The sequence below is a fragment of the Perognathus longimembris genome, chromosome 19, assembly GCF_023159225.1.
Source record: "Perognathus longimembris pacificus isolate PPM17 chromosome 19, ASM2315922v1, whole genome shotgun sequence".
Lineage (NCBI taxonomy): Eukaryota > Metazoa > Chordata > Mammalia > Rodentia > Heteromyidae > Perognathus > Perognathus longimembris.
In genome coordinates, this window is record NC_063179.1 from 35,828,086 (window position 1) to 35,853,201 (window position 25,116).

The window sequence follows — 25,116 nt, forward strand, 5'->3', positions numbered from 1 at the left end:
CTTCAACAAAGCTCATCATAAATCTTCAAATTCAACATTAGTATTCAATATTCATCCTTCAAAAATGCAAGTGTCTCTATCACTGCTATATGACTGGTAGCTGTGCCACTTCTATGAGCTCATAAAACTCTAAATCAACATTCTCCTTAAAAATCCGTTCTGATTTGTTTCTCCTCCCCAACTGAAACTCCCGGCATCATGGCTCCTCCATATTTTCTCATCGTACAACCTCACCTGCCAGAACAACCTGTTTTTGCCCATCTTCAGTTCAGATCCCTGAATACAATTCTCTACGCACGTTGACATTACCTTTTTATTTTTTTTTGGCCAGTCCTGGGCCTTGGACTCAGGGCCTGAGCACTGTCCCTGGCTTCTTCCCGCTCAAGGCTAGCACTCTGCCACTTGAGCCACAGCACCACTTCTGGCCATTTTCGTATATGTGGTGCTGGGGAATTGAACCCAGGGCCTCATGTATACGAGGCAAGCGCTCTTGCCACTAGGCCAAATTCCCAGCCCGACATTACCATTTTTAACTTTCTTATATTTGGTCTTTATGAGTCTCACTTTGTGAAAACCAGCCTTTTTTCAGTATTGATTTTTTAAGAGATAACAAAATTATATTTTTGGAGACTTGTTATAAAAAACAATAGCAGAATTTCACAAATGAATTTGGACTTTAAGTGCATTAGCGTCAATAAACAGTTACCAAAAATGATTATACCAGGTAGAGAGGAGATGCTAAAGAATAGAACTCTACTTTATTCAGAGCATAAAACACATAGGCAAATTATTTCAATATAGCATAGCAAATATAAGGGAAGATGCATCTCATATAGAAGAGTATATAGCTAAGGCATCCTTTGAGGAAAGAAAGTGAGGAATATACCCAAAGATACATAGACTGTGAACAGAAACTGAGAAGATCAGAAAGAGGCAGCTAAGGAAGTAGAGCCAGACCTGCAGATCAGTAGTTAAAGCAACTTCAGGCAGGTCAGTGAAAGTGGCTAACTGGAGGAATAACTAGGGTCCCTGGATGCCTAATCAGCTTTTGAAATTGTCTCCAGTATAATAAAGAAAGGATCCTTTTTTGCTCTCAATCAGGTTCTCTTTCAACAATATGTTAAATAACATGAAAGTAACACATGAAATAAATGATGAAATCACTGTAGAGCTTCCTGTTTGGAGAAAATATTTCATCTCTGGAAATCACCAGTGTTTTAGGCATGTCTTAAAGTTAGACGGAAGTTTTGGTCAGCTTTCCCCAGTGGCCATGTGCCACTAAATTCAGATGAACATCAAATAGAAGAAAGAAAACAAATCAGGAAGCTGCTGCAATAGCTTGGTGAGAACTAAGCAGGATTCGATTTCATGCAGCCCAAACAGAACTGATAAGATGGATAATAAGGGAAAGATTTATGAAAGATTCAGCATATGGGCAGAGCCTATCTTGATGATTGATTGGTTGCACCCTATAACTATACTCGAAAAATACTAGTAATGGAAGAGTTCAGGTAAGTGAGATGAATTCATACTTTGACAGGTAGTGGTTAAGCTGCTAATTATAATACTAGGTGGAGTAGAGAGTTAAAAAATAGTTGAAGGCATAATTTGACTAATGTAGATAAAACCTGAGGCTGTGTGAGCATGTTGGTGACTGCTAAAATTCTGGATTTACTTAGAGTTTCCCTATGAAATGTAAATGTGTCTTAAAAACCCAAAGAAGCTGTCTTGTCCCACTGACCCCTCTAGTTTCTTGTACTATATTCCTCTTTAAATTACCACCTCCCTAAGGATTCAGGCTGGGTTTTTTGCTCACCGTCTTCTTCTTGTCCCATGAGATCACACATTAGTCTTAGAAGAGAGCAATCGCTCAATAAAATTTATGTAATGAAAAAGTCTTTAATAGCACAGACGTCTAACTAATGGATGGATTAAATTTATGAGGAATACCAGAGGACAGCAAAATGCCTCTGCCTCCTATGCTCCTTCAATATATAATTCCAACTGTGACTACAATCCAGAGCAACAAGAAAGTGGTCAGACATTCATGACATCACTTACAGAGCTCAAGGATGCAGATGGCTGCCTAAAAGGACAGATCTGCACTCATCCACCTCCGGCCTATGGAGGAGTCAAGTCTGAGGTGAATGACTTGCTCAGAGTCACCTAGCGGTAGCATGGTATCTGAGCAGCAGGCTTCTTTCCACATACCTCCCATAATTAAAACCTGGGATGAATATTAGAAAGACAGCAACATTTTCTTTACTTTGGAAACGAGATGAATAAGGCTTGGATAATTATTTGAGTTCAATTAAGAAAGTTGAAAACACCATCATTTTTCCACTTAGATGATTTCTTTATTCTTAAAGGTATTGTTATTTCCTTGTAAAACTTGCCAGAGGGAATAATGCAATGATTGTGTTTGTTTACATTGATAAAGACAGCATGATGAAATTCCAAGGGGAAGGATACTCTAAAACTTGGTGCCAGCCTATTCCTAACTTCTCATGCTAGCAAAACCTTTATGGCCTAGAGGTATATTAGAATAGATCAAAAGGTCATACCAAGCTGGGCACTAGTGGCTCATACCAGTAGTCCTCGCTACTCAGGAGGCTGAGATCTGAGGATCATGTTTCAAAGCCAGCCCAGGCAGGAAAGTCCATGAGACACTTATCTCCAATTAACCACTAGAAAACCAGAAGTGGCACTGTTGCTCAAAGTGATAGTGCTAGCCTTGCAAAAGAGCTCAGGGACAGCATCCAGGCCCCGAGTTAAAGTCCCACAACTGACCCAAAATAAAAGGCCATACCATTTTATATTTTTGCTGTTATCTGCATACTTTGGAAGAACTGTTCTCAATTGTTTCATTCCCTTTCAAATGCATGTGAGTTCTCTATTAGGGGAAAAAAAAATCAAAAGAGACCTATAGTCCCAGGTAAAGCGTTAGGAAGTGCCACTTCTTAAGGAGGGCCATTGTAGAAGACCCTTTATTCACGGTCCTTCAGAGTAGGAACAAATATGGCTAGGTCATGATATTTCTGAATGTTATTCCATGCTTTGAAGCTCTTGAGTAATTTTACAGATTATGGTATAGTGATGAAACTACAATAGGTCCGTCCATCTAAGGCCATTTCTGGAAAAGTACAGGGGAAATTAGGTTCCTAGAAATTTATACTTTTAAAAAAGAAGATAACCTCATACAATTGGTGGAGATCCAGAGATGGGTTTGTTGGATGGCAGTGATCTCACTGTTGACATACAAAATAGGTTCCCATGGAAACCATGAATACACAGGCGTGTGGTGATGCTATGTGCCCACGAATAGAAGTAAATAAATGTAGCCAGTCTAAGAGACTTAGGTAGCATGATTCACAGCTGGCTATAAGGGACAACTGCAGAGTACAATGAAACTCAACAGAGTAGAGTTTCTCTCAAGCTCATTACTTTCTACAACCTTTGGCACACATGGTCACAGAATTCTTCCACTGCATTTTACTGATTTTCAAGGTAGTTTAATCTTGGCTCATGATTTTGAAGTCAGCTTGAGCATATCAGTGGTATGGTCCTAGGAGTGGGAGGTACCGCCACTGAATTAATGGCGCTTCATATTCCTTTTCAAACCAAATGTGCTTAATTGTGTTAGGACTTTGGAGACTTGTGTAGGATACAGGTTAAAAAAATTACTTAAGATTTTCTTCATTACCATAATGTATTTATTTGAAAAGGATTTAGAGCTCTAAAACAAACATACCCAGGACACTAAACACATTTCTCTACTACATATCTTATAATACAGTCACATGCAGGGACATGTTCTGAAAAACACATCCTTAGCTGATTGTGTCACTGTATCATCACCACAGAGAATACGCATACAAATTCAGATGGTAACAATGTCACAGGCAATCTAAACATATGGGACCCACTTGTGTGCCTAGTCTCTCATAGACCAAAATATCAATATGTATATGTATTAGTATTTGGTTTTCTCCCATTTTCACTAAAATATTGTGAAAATCTTTTTTATTATAAAGGTGATGGACAGAGAGGTTACAGTTACGTAAGGCAAGTAATGAGTACATTCCTTTTTGAGCAATGTTACCCTCTCCCTCATTTTCTCCCAGTTTTTCCCCACCCAATCCCCCTGGCCCCCAAGTTGTATAATTCATTTCCAACATAGTGTCTAATAGAGCAACTTTAAAAAATATTTGCGAAATGCTCAGGAAGTAGATGGATGTTCGTTGAATGAACAAAGGAAACAATAAATTAAAACCACCAGTAAATATAATACCATATGCTTGGTATGGGGGGTGTCTTTAAACAGTTGTACAAAGGGTTTCAACTCAACATGTCATTTTATGAGTATAATGGTCTCGATTAGTGTCACTCCTTCCATAACTCTCCATTCTAGACCTAATGCAACCCCCACATCTGCAACCCTCTCAACCTACTTAGGTCCATTTTCACAAATGCACATGGAATATTATGAATATATTTGCCCACCACTCCTCTTGTGATTTATCCACTCTCCTCCCCTTGAGCCTCAACCTCCTCAGACAAAATAACTTTCAATATTCATTTTGTTAAATTGTTAATTGTTCAAAGGAGTTATATTATGGGAATCAACCACAACACCTGCAGTTTTGAATGATAACATATTTCTAGTTAAAGCTAGATTCAGCATGTATCAGAGAATATGTATTATAAAGATAGACACATTCTCTTATGACAGTATAACAAGGCTAGATATTAATAATAAAACAAATATATTAATCCTTTGGAAATAAATATAGAGTCAGAAAATAAATCATAACAGTATTTATATTTTATGTATTTATATTTATGTATTTATATATTATGTATCAAATATGCTAGACTTACAATTAAAACAGTAGAGGGGGCTGGGGATATGGCCTAGTGACAAGAGTGCTTGCCTTGTACACATGAGGCCCTGGGTTCGATTCCCCAGCACCACGTATACAGAAAATGGCCAGAAGTGGCGCTGTGGCTCAAGTGGCAGAGTGCTAGCCTTGAGCAAAAAGAAGCCAGGGACAGTGCTCAGGCCCTGAGTTCAAGGCCCAGGACTGGCAAAAAAAAAAAAATTGAAACAGTAGAATTCACTCCTTATATTAGAAATAAATGCTAAAAATTAATGAGCAAAGCAATGAGCCTAAGAATATAAAAAAATAGCAATGTAGCCCAATGAACACAAAATAGAGAAAAAATACTGGTAAATAATAAATTGTGAATTTTCAAAAGAAGCTCAAGTGCTCAACTTTTCTGTAACACTTCCTATGAGTCTTGGAGAAATTACAGTTTTGGTGAAAATCATTCATTTCATGAGGCAAACAGCTTGAGGGACAACAGAGGCAGTGTTGGTACCACAGATGAAGAAACAAGGACTGAAAATAAAACTATACTCTACTACCTAAGACTTTCGACATTTTTTGCTTCTTTCTGCTTTACCATAGATCATAATCGTAAATCCTTACCAGTAAGAGTAATACTTAATGAGAGAAAGGGCAAGTTTGAATAACTGGTAACAAAAAATAACTTACCAAATGAGCTATTCATACAAACAACATCTTTTTGGTTACAAAGTGAAAGGAGACCTAAATAAAATTGCAGAACGTGACATAACAATTTCACTACAATTTCTCAAAAAATCATTTGCTACATGAAGAAAACTTCTTCACCTATTTCTAGGACCATCATTTCTATAGCTGTAAATGAGGAAGAAAGATGGAATATATATATATATATATACGTATATATATATATATATTTTTTTTTAAACAGCTCTTAGCACCAGTAATAGTGCTAGTGCTACAGGCACTGGCCTGTAATCCCAGCTACTCAGTAGGAAGAACTAGGAAAGGTCATATTCCTCATGCAAAAATGTCGTGAGGCCTCCATCTCAATCAACAAGCCAGTTATGGTGGGCACACTTGCCATCTCAAGCTTCCTGGGATGTAACTGGTAAGAGACTTTCCATCCGAGGCTGCTCCTGAACAGCCCTTGGAAAAATAACTAAAAGCAAAAAAGGGTTGGGAAGTATGGTAGAGTATTTGCCTAGAAATTGCATGAAAGGGCTTAGAGTGTGGCTCAAATAGTAGAACACCTGGCTGACATTGCAAGGCTCTGAATCCAAGCACCAATAAAGCCAAATATTCTTTATCAAACCAGAGTATTCCAATGAAAATAGTATGTGTGAAGATTGCATCAGACAACTGAAAAGTGTTTGTATTATAATGCAAGGGTGTAGAAGTAGCAATATGTGTGTATATTTATTACTATTATAGGTTCATAAAAATGTATACATACAGTAAACATGTAGAAGAAAAGCAAAAGAAAATTGTTGTGAATTGATAGTACAATTACATACAAATGACACCATTTTAAATCTATGGCACCTCTATACTTGGGAATTAAAACTGATAAAAATCTTATTTATACACGTTGACCCAATCCATACACAATGGCAGTATTTATGAATTCAAAATAAATTCACAAAACTAGGAGAATGTACAATTTCTTTAAAATGAGATATAAAAGTACAATAGTTATGTTGCCTTCTAGGTTCACTTATAAAAACTGTGAAAATGAACCATAATTTTCAAAATGATGTAGCTAAGCACAGATTGCTAGGCAGCACCTGACACAGATGAGTAATGAACACTTAAGGACCAATCAATTCCATTTCTGTAGGAGACAGACTAAGAGGCCAAGTTGCCACACTTGGACAATATAACTTTGGAAACTTCCAAGCACGGTATTCTCGTCAGCAATATAAACATCATTGGATTTCTAGTTCACAGACTTAGCACCAAATTTTAAAATATTTGGTCATTTACATCATGAATTGGACTTGTAAGAAAACTTGGTGCTTCAGAATATAAACAGAACACAATCCATGGGGGTAGAGAGATATATGTCTGGCTTATATGTTTTACCAAGTTGTCATATAAAATGCTTCATATGTAATTTTGTATGATCATATAAAATTTTAAGAAAAAGCAAAAACAGGCAGTGCTATTTAATAATTCATTACTTAAGCCTCCATCTTTAAAAATTGCAGAAATATTCACAGCCACCCTTTGAATCATGTGGCAACTTGTCTCCTGGAAGGGCCAAGTTAGGACAAGTAAATGGAGAACTTTGTCCTCTGCTTCTCTTTTTCTAAAGATTATGTTTCTCTTTGTGTCCATGACATCAAAGTTATAGCATGCAGGTATAATTCACAACCACTTACCTATGAACAGTGTGTGTGTAAATATATGTGTATGAATATTATGAAAGGCTATCAACTCCACGAGTTTTAATACTTTATAATATCACTAAATTAAAGAAGAACCCTACACAGACCCATATAACTCAATAAATGCATGAAGTCCTTTATTTCTGCAACAATTAATGCCAAAATTATGGAAAATCTGGAAAAGAGGGAACTTGCTAAAACTGATAGGAGATACCAAGTATTTACCACAAAGATCTTACTTAATGGGTGAAATATGGAAATATGCACTTTAACTTCTGGAAAAAATAAAGGGTATTTGTTTCCAAAGTTCTTTCCATGGTCTACTGAAATTGCTGCCCACACTGGGGTAGCTAGCTAGCATTCATCACCACCAAGGATCTTCCAGACCCACTGCTGAACCAAGACCACGTAGATACAATCCACCAAGCTGTGCATACTTTAAAGCTCGAGAAACATTGGTCTCATTAGTGAACCAAGGAAATAAATGCATTTTTTTAAGTGGGGAAAAATGTGTTGTGCAAAATACAATGGAAAAAGGTAAATTTTTTTATTTTTCATAAATGATAGAATAGTTGACATGGAGTACTTACAATATCATTACAAAATCAAAATTGTTTAGTAATTTTCCTGATGTGAGCAATGTAAAAATTTATTAGACTTAGATATAATTTTAGTAATCATTTAGAAAACATAACTTTGAAGAATACTGTCATTTTATACTGGCAAGAGATGCACGGCATGCTAATGAATGAAAGATCTTTATAACAAAGTTTATTAAATTATTGTAAAACAGTAAAGGAGACATATACAATGGAGAGGTGCCATGCGTATAGACAGATAGGTAATTTCCTGAATATATTACTTCTCTTTAAAGATGATCTGACGGGGCTGGGGATATGGCCTAGTGGCAAGAGCGCGTGCCTTGTATACATGAGGCCCTGGGTTCGATTCCCCAACACCACATATACAGAAAACGGCCAGAAGTGGCGCTGTGGCTCAAGTGGCAGAGTGCTAGCCTTGAGCAAAAAGAAGCTAGGGACAGTTCTCAGGCCCTGAGTTCAAGGCCCAGGACTGGCCAAAAAAAAAAAAAAAGATAAAGATGATCTGAGGATCCAAAAAAATTCAATCAATGCCATTATGATGGTTTATTCAAGAGAAGTAATAAGCTATTTAAAAATCATTTTAATGGAGGTAATAAAGAATAGTTAAGACATGACTAAAGAAAAACCAAGTCAGGAGAGAGAACTTCTGATCTAGATATTGATCATTATAATGCTACAGAATTTAGGATCATATGACTTAATAGGGATAGAAAAAAATACACAAATGGACCAAAATAAAAGCCCTAGAAATAGACCAACAATAAGAAACTCAAGAATGATCCTCACCTGAAACAGAAAAAAAAAGAAACTCAATATATGTAAAAAAAAAAAAAGCCATATCAGTCAGTGAGAAATGATGGATTAATCAATCAATAGTGCTGAAATAAGTGGTTATACATAAGGAAAATATGTGAAAATTGAATTCCTTTTCCTATCACACACAGAATTTAATTCTACGAAAACAACTTAAATATAAAAGGCAAAAGTCGAAAAAGATTTTAGGGGAAATTTTCTGCCAATTAAAAGCTACTTCTAGTATTTTTATTTTTTTAATTTTTTAATTTATTTTTTATTGTCACGGTGAAGTGCAGAGTGGTTACAGTTATATACATTAGGTAGTGAGTACATTTCTTGTCCAACTTTATACCCCTCCCTAATTTGTCTCCTACCTTTCCTCTTCTCTGATCCCCCCACCCAGTAGTACAGTTAGTTTACAATATATTGTACTTCTAGCATTTTTTTTTTTTTTTTTTTTTTTTTTTTGGCCAGTCCTGGGCCTTGGACTCAGGGCCTGAGCACTGTCCCTGGCTTCTTCCCGCTCAAGGCTAGCACTCTGCCACTTGAGCCACAGCGCCGCTTCTGGCCGTTTTCTGTATATGTGGTGCTGGGGAATCGAACCTAGGGCCTCGTGTTTCCGAGGCAGGCACTCTTGCCACTAGGCTATATCCCCAGCCCCTACTTCTAGCATTTTTAGTTAATAAAAAACTACTCTAGTAGTTTTTCATCATTCTTTTCCTTCAGAAGGTATTTCTAATATTTATGATCAACAAAGATTGTAGAATTTAAAAAATAATCTTAAAACTCCATCAAAGAAAGATATCGTAGGTCAAAAATGACCAACACTAGGACTATACTAATAAAAATTATAATCCTCAAATTTATTAGCTATCAGAGAGCTTATATTATATTTTTATTATGAAGAGATTTATACCAAAGCTGGGGAAGTGGTTCAGTGGTAAACTGCTTGTCTAGGCCATGCAAGGTACCACAAAAAATAAAAAGTGAGAATTGACAAATTTATACCACATTATAACCACTAGATAGAAAAATTATTTGTCTGATAAAGAAAGAATTAATAGAGTATTTACAAACTATGCATGACCACATGTCCTACTTTTGCCAGTACTCACTAAGAAACACTAAAATTTTACATTGAAACTCACATACACACACAAACACACATATACAGTCATTGCAGGTTCAAATATGAATGGATTCTTCACACGATGCTAAACACCCTTCCCATTCTTAAACTTCAGAGTTCTTACAGAAATAAAAGAAATAACTGATGATCTTGATTTAGGACAATCAATACTGTTTATAAAGAAATGAAAAATGCTTACAAGCTTTCATTATTTAGTATATATCACAGCAATTAGAAATTCATTATTGCCAGGTGCCAGTGGCTCACACATGTAAACCTAGCTAATCAGGAGGCTGAGCTCTGAGGATCGTAGCTTGAAGCTATCTGGAGCAGGAAAGTCCATGAGACTCTTACTTCCGGTTAATTACAGAAAAAGCCGGAAGTGTCACTGTGGCTCAAGTGGTAGAGTGCTAGCCTTGAGCACAAAGAGACTCAGGAATAGCACCCAGGCCCTAATTTCAAACTCTAGGATTGAAAAACAAAATCATTATAGAAAAAGCATTTCTGCATGTTACCAACTCTTTAAGAAGTTCATTGAACTTGTATCAAATACATGCTTAATTTTTCAAATTCCTCTTTTTTTGTAAGAGAAGGATATTAGAATTTCAACATAAACTGTATTAAGTATAATGATCACAAAGGCCACCAATAAAGGTGGTTTAAGCGAACTTAGTTATAAAGAACCCAGTGGTAACTTGCACTATATCCATTCAGACTTGTTTTTTACCCTGGGAATATTTTGCTGTAGTTCTGTCTACTTGTACCCTACCTTGGTGATTAGTAGGTCAACATTTAAACTTGATCACTCACTTGAACCATTTTCTAACTTTGTGACCCTGAGCTTTGGTTTCCTTACTAGTAAAGAATGGCTGAAAGCAGTTCTTACCTGATAGGGCTGCGATAACTTTTACTTTTGATGGAATTTTATACCTTCAAAGTTTCTGGTTCAAGAACAATGTTAACTAACATATTGAAAATAGTAAAACGAAGAAACAAGGATCTTCTCTGAAAACTAGGATGTCTAAATGCATTTGGTGAAGAAACTTATTTTTTGTATTACTATTAACAGGTGCCTAATATTTTGTGATTGGCTTCCTATCCTGGTATATATTTTTATTACTATAAAAGAGAGTCGGTATGAATTTATAAGCATTCAATTGGATGTGCTTGAAGTTGTCTCCCATTAACTTATGATTTTACTCTTATAACTAATTACCCTTACCAGACTGAATAAATACACATATGAGTTATAGATGTGGCAAAACAGACAATAGAGTATTTTCTCTCCCTCAATTTTCTTTTATAAAAAAAGTACCAGCATAATCATGCTTGGCTGTTGTCTGACCACTCTTTAACCCCATTTTTTATGACTCTCCATGAAAACAATCATATAAAGATAGGCTTAATTTTCTGCTGTGCTGGGCAGGGAAGATCAAGACATAATCATCTCATGATGGATGGTACATCAATTTAAGAAGACAGAAGAAAAAAAACCCTTAAAATTACAGTGAACAACACCAGTCAACCCCCAATGGTGTACGAGAGTCTAGCAACAACTACAAAAATGAAGCAAGAAATGACAAGGAGGGTAGGGGTTAGGGAAAGTTTCATGGTCAAAGTGGGAATTAGAACAAATCTAGAAGAAAAGTAGAAATTCGGTAGACCAGTTACTCTCAGTTCAGGCAATACCTTTCCTGCCTCAGAATGTCCCAAATACACATTTCCACTTCATGACTTTTACTTCAGTTGCTTCTATAATTTTGTGATTTTTTAAAAAAAGATTCTAAACTAGTTTTTTTTCTAAAACCTGAAATATCTATATTTTAAGGAGAAACTTTATATCATAGTATGTACAGAAAATCAGTACCACTTTTCATAACAAGAAAAAATTATATAAATATAAAGAGAGCAACCTTACAGTTTTTAGACAGCAAATATTGTCTTTGAAAGGCTCAAGGCTAGTTGCCAGATTCGTCTGTCTAAAGAGATGTTAGTATGGAATTATAAGTATTAGAACTTATGAGTTCCTTCTGTTTTTCCTTCCTCACTGAAATTCTTCCTCCTTTATTTCCTTAAAAACATTATTATTCACATATATTATTTCTGTAAGGTGGTTTAGTTATGACATTTCCATACACATTTACAATATATCCTAGTCAATAACAATTTATCCTCTCTTTTTTTTTTTTTTTTTGCCAGTCCTGGGCCTTGGACTCAGGGCCTGAGAACTGTCCCTGGCTTCTTTTTGCTCAAGGCTAGCACTCTGCCACTTGAGCCACAGCGCCACTTCTGGCCATTTTCTGTATATGTGGTGCTGGGGAATCGAACCGAGGGCTTCATGTATACGAGGCAAGCGCTCTTGCCACTAGGCCATATCCCCAGCCCCAATTTATCCTCTCTTTCTTCCTCCTAATCTTCGTTCCTTCTTCCTCTCCTTCCCTCCCTTTCCCATCCCTCTCTCATTCTCTTTCTTCTTCCCTGTGTTTTCTCTTTCTTTCACAAGTAATTGTTAGTCATGTACTAAGTGCCAGGTATCATTCTAGATAGTGTAGATGCTACGCTGAAGAGACAAACAAAAGCTCCTGCCTCTTTAGAGCTTGCTATTCCTGAGGGAAGAGGCTAGTCAAGAAATGATGAACTAAGATAGATGCCATATGTCATAGGAGGTATGAAGAAAACTATGACTGGCAGTGACAGAAAAGAAGGCGAAACTCTGTCAGGGAAAGATTGTCCATGAAGCGATCTATAAGCAGCCAACTGAACGTCAAGATTTATCTGGCCAGGTAGATACTTGGAGGAGATTTAGCAACACTGGGAATATAAGTTAAAAATATAAAGAAAAAAATGAAGAATGAGTAGAGGAAGTGAGTAGGCAACAGGAAGAGTGAGTGAGAAGAGGTCAGGAACAGGCCTCTTGAAGGGAGTAATGGTGATCACATCACATAGGTGTTTACAAGACACAGCATGAATTTGATTTGAACTTCCAGTGAGATAGGAAGCCATTTGAACAGAGAATAATTAGTTAGAAGGATATTTAATGATCTAGAAGAAAATAGATAGAATTGAAAAAGGCATTGGAAGCCAAAATACTGGATTTTCTGGGCAGAATGAATCCACTCTTCTCGCCCGACCTGTTCCATAAAACCATGTCTCAGTTTTAGCACTCACATGTATTGCAGATCTCCCTGCTCCGTTTGTGGGCAGTGACTACAGTCATGCCTTATTCATCTATAATCTGTAGTGCTGAGCATAGTGAAAGACGAGAATGCTTAAAAGTTTGTGGAATTAAGTTCCAAAGGAGTGGAATAATGAAGTGCAGAGTCAAGAAAGTGAAATACTCATGGGAAGAGCAGAGATCTCCACATAGGTGTGTGTCTGATGTGTGTCAGGGAAACCTGACGCATCTTGTAAAAAAGTCAGAAGAAAAGTGGAAATGGCAAGTGGGGACAGGGTACAGAAATTGAGGAACAAAAGGTGAATGAATGCAGCAGTGGTACTCACTAGACAGTATTTTGAAAATGAGCTGTACATCTTGTGGGTGGGGAAGGGTGGCAAAAACTTGGAGAGAGCAAGGGAAAGGGTGACAATGTCCAAAAAGAAATATACTCATAATCTGACTTATGAAATAAGAACCTCTCTGTGATTTGTCTTTATAATAACAATAAAAATATTTTTTAAAAAGTGGGAATATGGTCTGGTATAAAAGTAAGATATGGCCTGGCATAAAAGGGAGGCAGAGTTAACAATATCATTTTGCTTACTTTATTTTTATTTTTTACTCCTTTGGATGTAACGCAGCCTCCCCTCCTCCCATCAGTCAGTTTCACTAATCTCGTCTCTCCCTGTTCACTCACAGTTATGCTTTCTTAGTTGACCATACAAGCACTTTTCACCAACCAACCACAGGGCCCCAAAGTTGTCCTTAGTAATGCAAACCCTGCATTTTCTGGTTCTATTCCATGTTCTGACACTCTCTTCATCTTCTAGCACCCCAAATTATATAACTTCCTCATTTAATTCTTGGAAAGTTAGCTGATCTGATGCCATCTCCCATGCTTTTTTCCTCCTCTTCACATATACAATTATATTTTCTTCCTTTCATTTAATCAGGAGTACCTCTCATTTCTGTTTTTTTAGTCTGTTGCCCTTATAATTCAGCATATGCAGAGTAGATGTGTATCTAGTATATACTAAGATATACTAAGCACTTAAGTACTTGTTAACTATTGAAGGTTAAATGTTGACTGTCTGGGGCTAGGGATATAGCCTAGTGGCAAGAGTGCCTGCCTCGGATACACGAGGCCCTAGGTTCGATTCCCCAGCACCACATATATAGAAAACGGCCAGAAGCGGCGCTGTGGCTCAAGTGGCAGAGTGCTAGCCTTGAGCAGGAAGAAGCCAGGGACAGTGCTCAGGCCCTGAGTCCAAGGCCCAGGACTGGCCAAAAAAAAAAAAAAAATGTTGACTGTCTGAACAAAAAGAAATGATGATACCAGCTGATCCTTTATTGACAACATAAAAGGTTATTACATTAATTTACATTTCAGATAAGGAGCAGATATATAATAAAGCAGTGCTAGATGAATTGGACCAAGTCTTCTTTGAGACTTAAAGAAAAGGAAATTGAGGTTTGGAAATTCTAAAATATTCACAAATTTAAAATAAAACTACAAACCAGGTGAAGGTGGCTTACATCTGTAATCCTAGTTACTCAGGAGACTGAGATCTGCCTTCAAGGTTTGAAGCCAGTCCGGTCAGGAAAGTCAATGAAATTCTTATCTCTAGTAAACTACTCAGAAAAAGCCAGAGGTGGAACTGTGGCTCAAGTGATAGAAAGCTAGTCTTAAGCAAAAAGATGCTCAAAGGACAGTGCCCAGGCCTGAAGTTCAAGCCCCAGGACCAGCTAAATACATACATACATACATACATACATAATAAACAAACGGACAAACAAACAAGTGAGTGAATAAACAAATAAATAAGTAAAACTACAGTACAAATAATGAAGTAGAGTTTATAAGAAGTATATCTGGGAATCAAATCAGCTCCTTAGGGGAAAATCCATAAAATTTACTTGGAATAGTCAATTGAAGGGTTATTATTTAAATATTTGTTCTTGCCCTAAGACCAAGTATGTGGAAATGTGAGAAAAAATAAATTTAAAAGCATATTTATTTGGAGTGTGGGTTTAAAACAAGTTTCAGAGTAAGTACTCCTCTATGTATGCTGCTGGATCTGTAGTGCATTTTATTCCTCTATGAACTCAAGACTTAGTGACAGTTGCTAGCCAAACACACAGAGCTTCTCTGTGCACTATGTGACATAAATGATCATCAAGTGGTTGGTAAGGGTGATTTCCCCAGGCCTGGGTTACTTCCGGGTGTTTGTTGCACATTAACTAATTCATTTAGGGTAAGAGAGTAACCCTTGATGTACCAGAGCTATAATTTGAGAAGACCATTCAATTTCCAAGAGTGATGGGAAAAGTCAGAAGCAATTTTCATACATTGGGTTTTCTCAAATTGTAATCTCTAGGCAAAGAATTCTATGGCAAGGGAAATTTCCTCCTGCCATTTCCTGGTAGTAATCTCTGGGATGGGACTCTGAGAGGCCTTTCCTAGTCACAGCCTTGCATAAGATGAGCTTCTCCAACATACCAAGGCCTCTCATACCACAAGGATGTGTTTCGGACAAGCTGCAATTTATCTCTAGAAAGGTCAGAACTGGAACAACATTGATTTTCTATGATTCACAAGGCTAAGAGTACAAATAAAGTTTTTGGCTTTGGAATCAAACCCTTTTTACTAATTGTTAATCGGGCCTAACCTAGCCCCTGTCCTATCTACTGACAATTAAATTAGTTCTAACTTGGGTAGTTGATTTTTTTTCTTAATGAAAGCCAGCTAATACCATTGGCAGCTGTAGTATATGCCCTGTATACTCTAGCTCTCTCTCATTTCCCTTTTTCCTTCACTTACTGACATATTTGTTTACATTCCTGTATCCCTCTCTTCCATCTTCTTCTCACAAAAAAGAGGTATGCAAAGCTACATATGCAAATGCAGAAGCTTAGTCTATGTAGAACTTTAAAATCAGCACAAGGGTGTGTGTTCCTGATGATAAAATATGTGTCTTATGAATGTTTGTTGATAGATAATTGAACACATATTCATGCAGCTTTCAGGTATTAGTTTGGAGCCATAAAAGAATTCCTAGAATATTTATACAAACTGGACTCTGGACAGAGTTCCTGGATGCCATTTGAATTTTATACAACAAGATTTCCTATAGTTTCTGAAAGAACTTCATATTTCCCTTATGGCTGATTCCCTGAATAAGTTTCCTACAAGATTAGCTGGTGCTACTTTCTGTCTTGGAAGACCTCATTTGTAGTATCATCATAGAAGGTCACTTACAGAAAGTAGACAGAAGGCTGCTTCTATGAAAACTGCTGAACCTTTACAAGCTGGTTTGTAAAACACACACACACACACACACACACACACACACACACACACAATCTCTTTAGCCAGATGCAAATTCTTGTAGTCATAAACGTTTCTAGTTTTCTTAGCATTGTTGAAGATAGTTGTGCAAGCCAGGTGACAGTGGTTCGCACCACTAATCCTAGCTACTCAGGAAGCAGAGACCTGGAGGATCACATTTTGAAGCCAACCTCAAGCAGAAAAGTCTGAGACTCCATTTGCAAAACAACCAGCAAAAAGTAGACTTGGAGGCATAGCTCAAGTGGTAGGATATCAGCTGAAAAGCAAGCTCAGAGACAGCACAAGACTCAGTTCAAACCTCAGTGTTGCCAAAATAATAATATTGATGATGTTTTTTGTTTTGTTTTTGTTGCCAGTCCTGGGGCGTGGCCTCAGGGCCTGAGCACTGTCCCTGGCTTCTTTTTGCTCTTGGCTAGCACTCTACCTCTTGAGCCACAGAGCCACTTCCAGCTTTTTTCTATATATATGGTGCTGAGGAATCAAACCCAGGGCTTCATGTATACAAGGTGAGCACTTTACCACTAGGCCATATCCCCGATGATGTTGTTTATTTAAAGTGGTGCAGCAAAAATGCCATTTCTTTACCTCCCACAGCCTGTGCTGCACTGTGGAACTTGATGGGCATCACACAGCACTGAAGTACTCATGGGGATAAGCTTTCTTACCCGTACAGGACAGAGCCCAAACAGGCCAGGCAGACCACAAGGCTTCACCAAAGGATAAGCTCCAGGCAGATACACAGATCACAGTGAGACAATGAAAAGCTGACAAGGAATCTCAACCTCAGAACATTTCTCCTAAGCATGCAAATCTCTAGTTCTCTCTCTGCAGATACTCACAGACCATAGCTATAGCCATGAAGCAGGGTCAGGCATGGGGAGTCCACTAGAAAATAACAAAATTTGAGAAAAGAGTTTTAAATGAGCATATGCTGCTTCCAGTCCGTTCTTTTTGTTTGGTTTGTAGGTCATAGGGCTGGAACTCAGGGCCTGGGTGCTGTCTCTGAACGTTGTTTGCTTAAGGCTAGCATTGCTACTTTGAGCCACAGCACCGCTTCCAGTTGTCTAGGCCTGGGTGCTGTCCCTGAGCTCTTCAGCTCAAGGCTAACGCTCTACCACTTAAGCCACAGAGCCACTTCCGGTTTTCTGGTGGTTAATTGGAGATAAGAGTTTCATGAACTTTCCTGCTTTGGCTGGTTTTGAACAACAATCCTCAGTTCTTACTCTCCTGAGTAGCTAGGGTTATAGGTGTGAGCCACCAGCTCCTGGCAGTTCAGTTGTTTGTGTTTTTTTCTTTAATTGTAACATCAGGGAAACATAAATTCTTAGAAGTTTTTATACAGTAATTATAGTTCCAATTAGTTTCCTTGTCTTGTTATTTATTATCCCGGGATATCTGTATGTCAGTCAACTTATAAGATGGCAATGTGAATCTTTTCTAGTTGCTTAATTTTATTTCTTATTGTCCTCTTTCATCCTCGCAAACATTTTCCTATTGGTAAATATTTTGCTTATATCAATTTTTGCTATTTTTCTGATGTTTTTTGACACAGACTCTCATTATACATCTCAAACTCATACAGTTCAGACTTTTAATCTCCCCATCGAGCCTTTTAAATATTGAGATTACAGGGACATGCCATCATTGGATCCCTCCCTCCCTCCTTCTCTCCTTCCCTCCCTCCCTCCCTCTCTCCTTCCTTCCTTCCTTCCTTCATTTGATTTCCTTCCTTCCTTCTTCCTCTTTCTTTTTTCTTTCTTTCTTTGTTTTTTTCTTTCTTTCTTTCTTTCTTTCTTTCTTTCTTTCTTTCTGTTCCTTCTTTCTTTCTCTCTCTTCTCTCTCTCCCTTTCTCTCTCTCTCTTGCTCTCTCTTCCTTCCTTTATTTTTCTATTACAAACAATACCTTAGGGAAATTTTTAATTAAAATTATTTCTTTTATGCCAAGTAAAAGCTTATAAGAGAAAATACAGACAACACTGTAAAGATTAAATATATCTGCAATTCTATGGGAACAGTGCTTAATGTGGTGTGTAAATACGTGCTTGAGAGAGAATGTGTGGACATAAATTTATCTTTTGTTCTCTAAGTATACAGGATAAGAAAATACATGATCTTATTAAAAAAATCAGGTGGTACTAAATTGCCCTTTAAACATGTTTTATTTTTCAATCATATAATGCTGTTAAAGCATTTAAAACACCACGCTTTTCCTAGTATTGTATTCATGAAGTATGCTTTGCTTTTTAAATCACCAAGAAAAAAATATATTATAACAGGCAAAAAAATACGTTTTGTTGAAAGCTACCCTCCCACCATTTGAAAGAGACTAGAATGGATGAGACTCCATGAAGTGAATCCTAACGAGATGAAGTGAAACCTGTATCCAAACCTTTATTCCAAAGTGAAGTAAGACAGAGTTTTATTCTTTCAAAAATGTTATATGCCTAAGAAGTTAAGTTGTCCAGGTTTAAAGGAATAATTTTATGAATTTGTCTCTAAATTGTATACCAATTCTTCATATTTTGATTCTGCTGTCTCTGTTAATTAAGAAAAACCATTTGTAGCAAGGGGTATGTCTATAGTTTTATTGAATAATCCACTTCCGAGTCATCAATTCTGATTTGTTTTAAAAGCAAGTACAAGATATTTAGCTATCATACAATCATTAAGAGCTAAGAGGACATAAGAATAAACTCTAAACTAGAAAAATAAAGCCTTCTCTTGGGGAGCAGATAGTTTATGCCTGTAATCCCAGGTACTCAGAAGGCTGAGACCTGAGAATTTCAGTTCAAAACTAGCCTGGATAGGAAACTGCATAAGATTCTTACCTCAACTATCCACCAAAAAGCTAGAAATGGAGCTAGCTGTGGCTCAAGTTGTAAAGCATGAGCTTAGACCATGAAAGCTTAGAAACATCACCCAGGCCCTGAGTTCAAGTCCTAGGACTGGCAGAAAAACATATAAAACAAGTTTTCATTTTGAGCTCTTGTATTTGAACTTTCCGTTTTGTAGTTCACACATTAGTATTGCATTTACTAAAAAGTAGTTTATGTATGTGTGTTCATGTGTGGATGTGGATGAGTGTGGATGTGTGGGTAGATTATATGGATGGATGTCTGCATGCGTGTGTGTGTGTGTGTGTGTGTGTGTGTGTGTGTGTGTGTGTCTAGGTACTGAGGATTGAACTCAGAGTATCTAGGTATTGTTTCGCTCTTTTGCTCAAGGCTGGTACTTTACCACTTAAGCCAAAGCTCTACTAGCATTTTGCTGGTTAACTACAGGTAAGAGTCTCTCAGATTTGTCTTCCTACTCCTCAGATCTCAGCCTCCTGAGTAGCTAGAATGACAGGCATGAACCTCCAGCACCCTGCTATAAAGGTTCTAAAACAATATGTCAAACATCTTTTTGTTATACTGGAAACACCAAGTTCTTAGCTCCTCCTTTTTTTAATTGGTCATCCATCAGCTATCCACAGTGAAAGTCAATCATATGAACCATGTACTTAAAGGTAAACAAAACTGTATTGGGGAAACAAAAGATCCTAGATAACAGAGTTTCTGATGTAATGGAACTTGTGATTAAGGGACAAATCAAAGAACACATGCTGTGTGCCAAAACACAAATCCAGGCCTAATAAAATCAGCTACGGTTATCTCACCACATACATGATAAAGCTTAAGAAAGATTGAAAAAGCAATAGCAAACCTTAATAGGGAGATGGGTGTGGCTTGAGTAAAGAATTAACACTCTTATTCATGAGAAAAAGACAAATTGAAACTGAGAAAAAATAGCTGATAGAATGGATGGCAGAATCAGGATATAAAAGGAGCTTAATGACCCAAATCTAACAAGATGGAGTTAAACAGGGACACATTGGAAGTCTCCTCCTTTGATAAGAACAAAAACATCTAATTGAGCAGCTACCAGTTAGTTAGGAACATGCTGTGACAAGAATTGGATGTGAGAGCCAAAGATTTCATGTTATCTACAGTGACATTCATTGATTAAATAATCTTTGGCATAGAGCAAAAACACAGTCTTTGTGATGCTCTGAGCTAATGGAGTCTCATTTGAAACTTTTGGAGTTTGGGCCACACCTTAAATACTACAAAATAAGAGGTAGTTACTATGACACCACAAGGTAGCTGTGGTGATAACTTAAAGGTAATACCAAGAATTAAAAACAATGGAAAACGGACATAATGATTACAGATCCAATGGAATTTCCTAGAGTCTCTTCAGAAGCAAGATCACGGCAATGGTGTAGAGCTTTGCCAACTCCTAAAGCATCTTGGGAGAAGGATGAGTTCCCTGTCAATATTGACAAGGAGAAATCATTGACCTTGGAAGGGTCATGTCATGGCCTACATTAACATGGAACATTTACTAGCTGTTCTTTCAACATTGTGACTCACCAACAAACCCATCTTCTTCTTTGTCTCCCTCTGTATTGCCTATAATAACTTCCTCTGAACTAATTAAACTTCTGTACCTTTCATTCCTAACTTTAAGCCTTGTATCTTCAAAAGCATATTTGGCCAATTGAATGCTTTGTCATAGGAACAATATCTTGCCAAAAGGTTTGATAAATACTTCCAAGCATAACACAAGCTGCCTCCTAGATAGAGGCTGTAGCCTTCCCGAGTTGGTCTTTTGCCTGGTGCATCATTTGTCAAGGTCATGACCTCACACGAAGTGTAGAGTGCTTGGAACATATTAGAAGATGAGAGGATAATAGAAAATTACTGTCAGTTTCCAGACCTCACTCTAGTCATGGTTCCTCATCCAATTTAGGCCTATCTCTCTATGTCAACATTACCAGTAGTAGACTCCAGTCTATGGCTTTTAACCACACATTATTAAAAAAAATGTAGGGCTGGGAATATGGCCTAGTGGCAAGAGTGCTTGCCTCCTACACATGAAGCTCTCGGTTTGATTCCCCAGCTCCACATATAAAGAAAATGGCCAGAAGGGGCGCTGTGGCTCAGGTGGCAGAGTGCTAGCCTTGAGCGGGAAGAAGCCAGAGACAGTGCTCAGGCCCTGAGTCCAAGGCCCAGGACTGGCCAAAAAAAAAAGTAAGCATATAATACAATGTTGTAAAAATAAGACATTAACAGCCTTGCTTTTTATATTTTTAAAATAATTTTCTTAGGATAGGAGTAGTACATGATTTGTTTGACACACTACTTCACGAAACACAAGTGAATAGCCAATATCATACATACATATATATACATATTATATGTATATAATAGCATGCCTGAAAACACTTATAAATGATTTTGCTAATTTAAAAAAAAAATCACAGTAGTTGAAACTTTTGCCAATGGTTTTTAGAATATTTGGGCAAGAGTAAGACCCTCTGCTTTTACTGATAGAATTCATCCATTTTATTATTTGTTTAAAAACTTAGAGACTGGCTTAGTATTGATGACTCATGCCTATTATCCTAACTAATCAGGCTGAGATTCTCTGCCAGCCTGGGCAGAGAATCCATAAGACTCCATCTTCAAAAAAAACAAAACAGCAAAAGACAGCCTTTTGAAGCACAACTGAAGTGGTAGAGTGCCAGCTCAACAAGCTAAGCTGAGCAATTGAAGTTCCCTAGTTCAAACCCTAGTAGCAGAAAAACAAAAAAGAAACAAAAACCAACCAACCAACAAGTAAAAAGCCCATGGTAGATGTTTAGAACACATCTGCTTTCATTACTCAAAGAGTAAAAACCCAAAGGTTTATAATAGAATCTCCTATTGTCTTAGAAAAATCTGTGCTGTCAAAATTAGAAAAACTTTTTTATCCTCCAGGATTGATGTAATGAAATGCACTGAAAGTAGGCCAAACAACGAGACTGTCTTAATACAGATGTGGTTTGCTTCTCAGAGTCAATGCCTATAAATGTTCTCCAAAAACCATTAAGATGTTTACTAAGAAATAAGCTATTTATTGTCAGTCAACAGATTCATGCATTGTGGGAAAGCTTGACTAATGTAATTGTTAATATAATGCAGTAAGGACTTAGTTGAAATGCAAGACTAGGGACTCCACCACAGAACTCCTGAGTAAGAAACATCAAGGAGGGAGCTGGCCAATGTGTGCTCTACTGCCCCCTTCAGGGGATTATGATATTTGCTAGTTTGGAATTGATAGAACAGCACACTTGCTTCTTAAAAGGTGAAAAATTTGGTCACTAGTTAGAAATAAGTCATACTTACAAATCCTTTAAGATTATTTTGGAAAGCAGATATCTGAATCAAGTAAATGCATGATAGGGCCAAAGTGTTGTGAAAGCCCCCAAGAACGTGGTGGCTAACTCTTCCTGAAGAACCAGTGGCCATTACCAGTTTAGCTGGTTCTTGGAAGGTGTTTCTAGAGTGAGTATGAACACTCTTTCTACAAGGTCAGAGTAGTTTATATACAAAAGCCAGTGGGGCCTTGTCAGGTGAACCTGGAAAAGGTCATGAATATACCACACTTGGAACTTCTTGGGGTTAAAAAGTGTGGGTATTGGGGCTGGGAATATGGCCTAGTGGCCAGAGTGCTTGACTCATATACATGAAGCCCTGGGTTCAATTCCTCAGTACCACATATACAGAAAACGGCCAGGAGTGGCGCTGTGGCTCAAGTGGTAGAGTGCTAGCCTTGAGCAAAGAGAAGCCAGGGACAGTGCCCAGGACTGGCAAAAAAAAAGTGTGGGTATTGGTAGGAAATAAAGATCCAATGAGTGTTCAGACTATAGATTTCGCTTCACAATCTCCTTAGGACAAAAGGAGCTTTGACAAAAGTGTTAAGCATTGCACTGAATCTTTCCAACACGACTGTCAGAAAATTGTGCCAATTTCTAGCTGGACAACAGGCTGGGCCTAAACAATGCTGGTAAAAAGGCCAACATCAGAAAGACTTCAAACACAGGCTATGTTTCAAGAGATGGCCAGGAGGAAAAATGGGGGGAAAAAGTTGTTTTTTCCTTATTTCTTAATGTGTGGTATCATGCTTATTTCACATCAGTGATACATGCAAACTACTGAAAGCAAAATAAAACTTGCATTCTGGTTGGAATGTGATTAGAGATGTCACTGTCATGGATCCAGCTGCTTTCACTGCTCAGAATGGCAGGGATGGATGGATGGAATGTGCTAGTCCTAGGAGCAGTGCAGGTATGGAACACATCCTCACCAGCAGTATTTTTTAAGTGAAGATTGGGGAATCTTTAGAGGAGTGAAGCGTGGTGTTAAGAACATACAGGAACTTGGGGCCTGTTACATGGGGAATCTGGCCTAAGCATCAGATTTTATTTTATATATATATATATACGTATATGTATAAATATATACGTATATATGTATATATACATATATGTATATATGTATATATACATATATACCTATATGTAAATATAAATATATTTATAAATACAAATATATGTAAATATAAATATATTTATATATAAATATATGTATATATGTATGCATATATACATATATAAATGTACATATATACATATATAAATATATATACATATATAAAATATATATATTCAAAGTTTCCCTTTTTGTTTGTTTTTGAAAAACAAGTAACCTGACTGTATATCTTTAAGATTTATTCTGTCAACTGCCTAGTAAAACTCTGGGATACTAATGAAACCCAATTGTCATGCATTCATCTCCAAAGAAGACACAAGACCAAATAAGATGAGATGTGAAAAAGTACATAATGACTGGTATTTATTTGAATCCTACTGTTAATACACGTGTTTCAATTTTTTTCTATAAGAGATATTGACATGGCTCCCTGGAAACAAACAACAAATTAGAATCATTTCTTCATTATTACCTTCAACATGTGAGCTACAAAACTGTCACCCACACATGTAGCATGTGAAGGTTAGAAATGCAAACTAGATATTGGCATTAATTTTCAATAAGTTTTTCTTCATACAACTCTAAATGGAAAGTTCTAAAAATCCAAAAATCTCTAAGTTGACCTCACCTTGTACATACTCAATATTCTGTATGAACTCTGAATATGCTTGATCATTAGCATGTAAGTAATCATGTCCATATAGTATGGTACTATCGATTATTTCATTGAGTTGTAGTGAGGGCATTGATCTTAATGAATAGGGACAGAAACTCAGCAGCATGAAACTCTTAGGCACAAATATAACTAAAATGCTCTGCACCACCTTAAATGTTTAAAACAAAGAATGGAAATATTTTTCTAGAACACTGACATAATCATAATTTTAAAAATTCTGAGAAAGGAGCCATAGAGAAAGAAAAGAGGAAATATTGCTTTTCTTCAGTTGCCAAATACTTTATTTAACTTTTTGGTATATGTCTAATTAACTATGTCCTAATCATTTTTAAAATGTTTTATTGTCAAGGTGAAGTAGAGAGGGGTTACAGTTTCATATGATAGGTAATGAGTATATTTCTTGTCAAACTTGTTACCCCTCCGTCAGTTTTTCTCCCACCTCTCCTCCTCCCCAATTACCCCCCCCCAAGTTGTATAGTTAGTTTACAACATGTTGTCTTGTAAGTATTGCTGTTGCATTGGTTTGCTTTTTATACTTTGTCTCACTATTTTAATGTTCCCCTTCCTAATTAAGACAGACATATATAAAATACCCAGAGTGCCAAAATCAAATACCAAAATGTATGTGTCTACTTATATTAATTTTCCTGATGAACTTCAGAACTTCAGAAGTTTTAAAACTGTGGAGAGAAATTTAGCTAAGCATTACAGATGGTTCATAATTTATATAAGATTTTTATTTAGTTTTTCAAAAGTAGAATTTGTATAAGTGTTTATACAGTAAATAGATGC

General features: G+C 37.0%; 1 protein-coding gene and 1 long non-coding RNA gene across 6 annotated transcripts in view; both read right to left on the bottom strand.

Moving 5' to 3' along the window:
* Positions 1-25,116, bottom strand: part of Pde4d (phosphodiesterase 4D) — a 1,139,603-nt gene that overhangs the window by 433,159 nt on the left and 681,328 nt on the right. The window lies entirely within an intron of this gene.
* Positions 2,711-23,724, bottom strand: LOC125367632. 2 transcript variants are annotated; one of them, XR_007214111.1, is made up of 3 exons: positions 23,704-23,724; positions 21,650-21,652; positions 2,711-3,694 (listed from the first exon to the last, which is right to left on the bottom strand). It is a non-coding gene; the product is annotated as an uncharacterized LOC125367632 (long non-coding RNA). The 2 variants fall into 2 exon arrangements; XR_007214112.1 differs by lacking the exon at positions 23,704-23,724 and adding an exon at positions 23,622-23,653.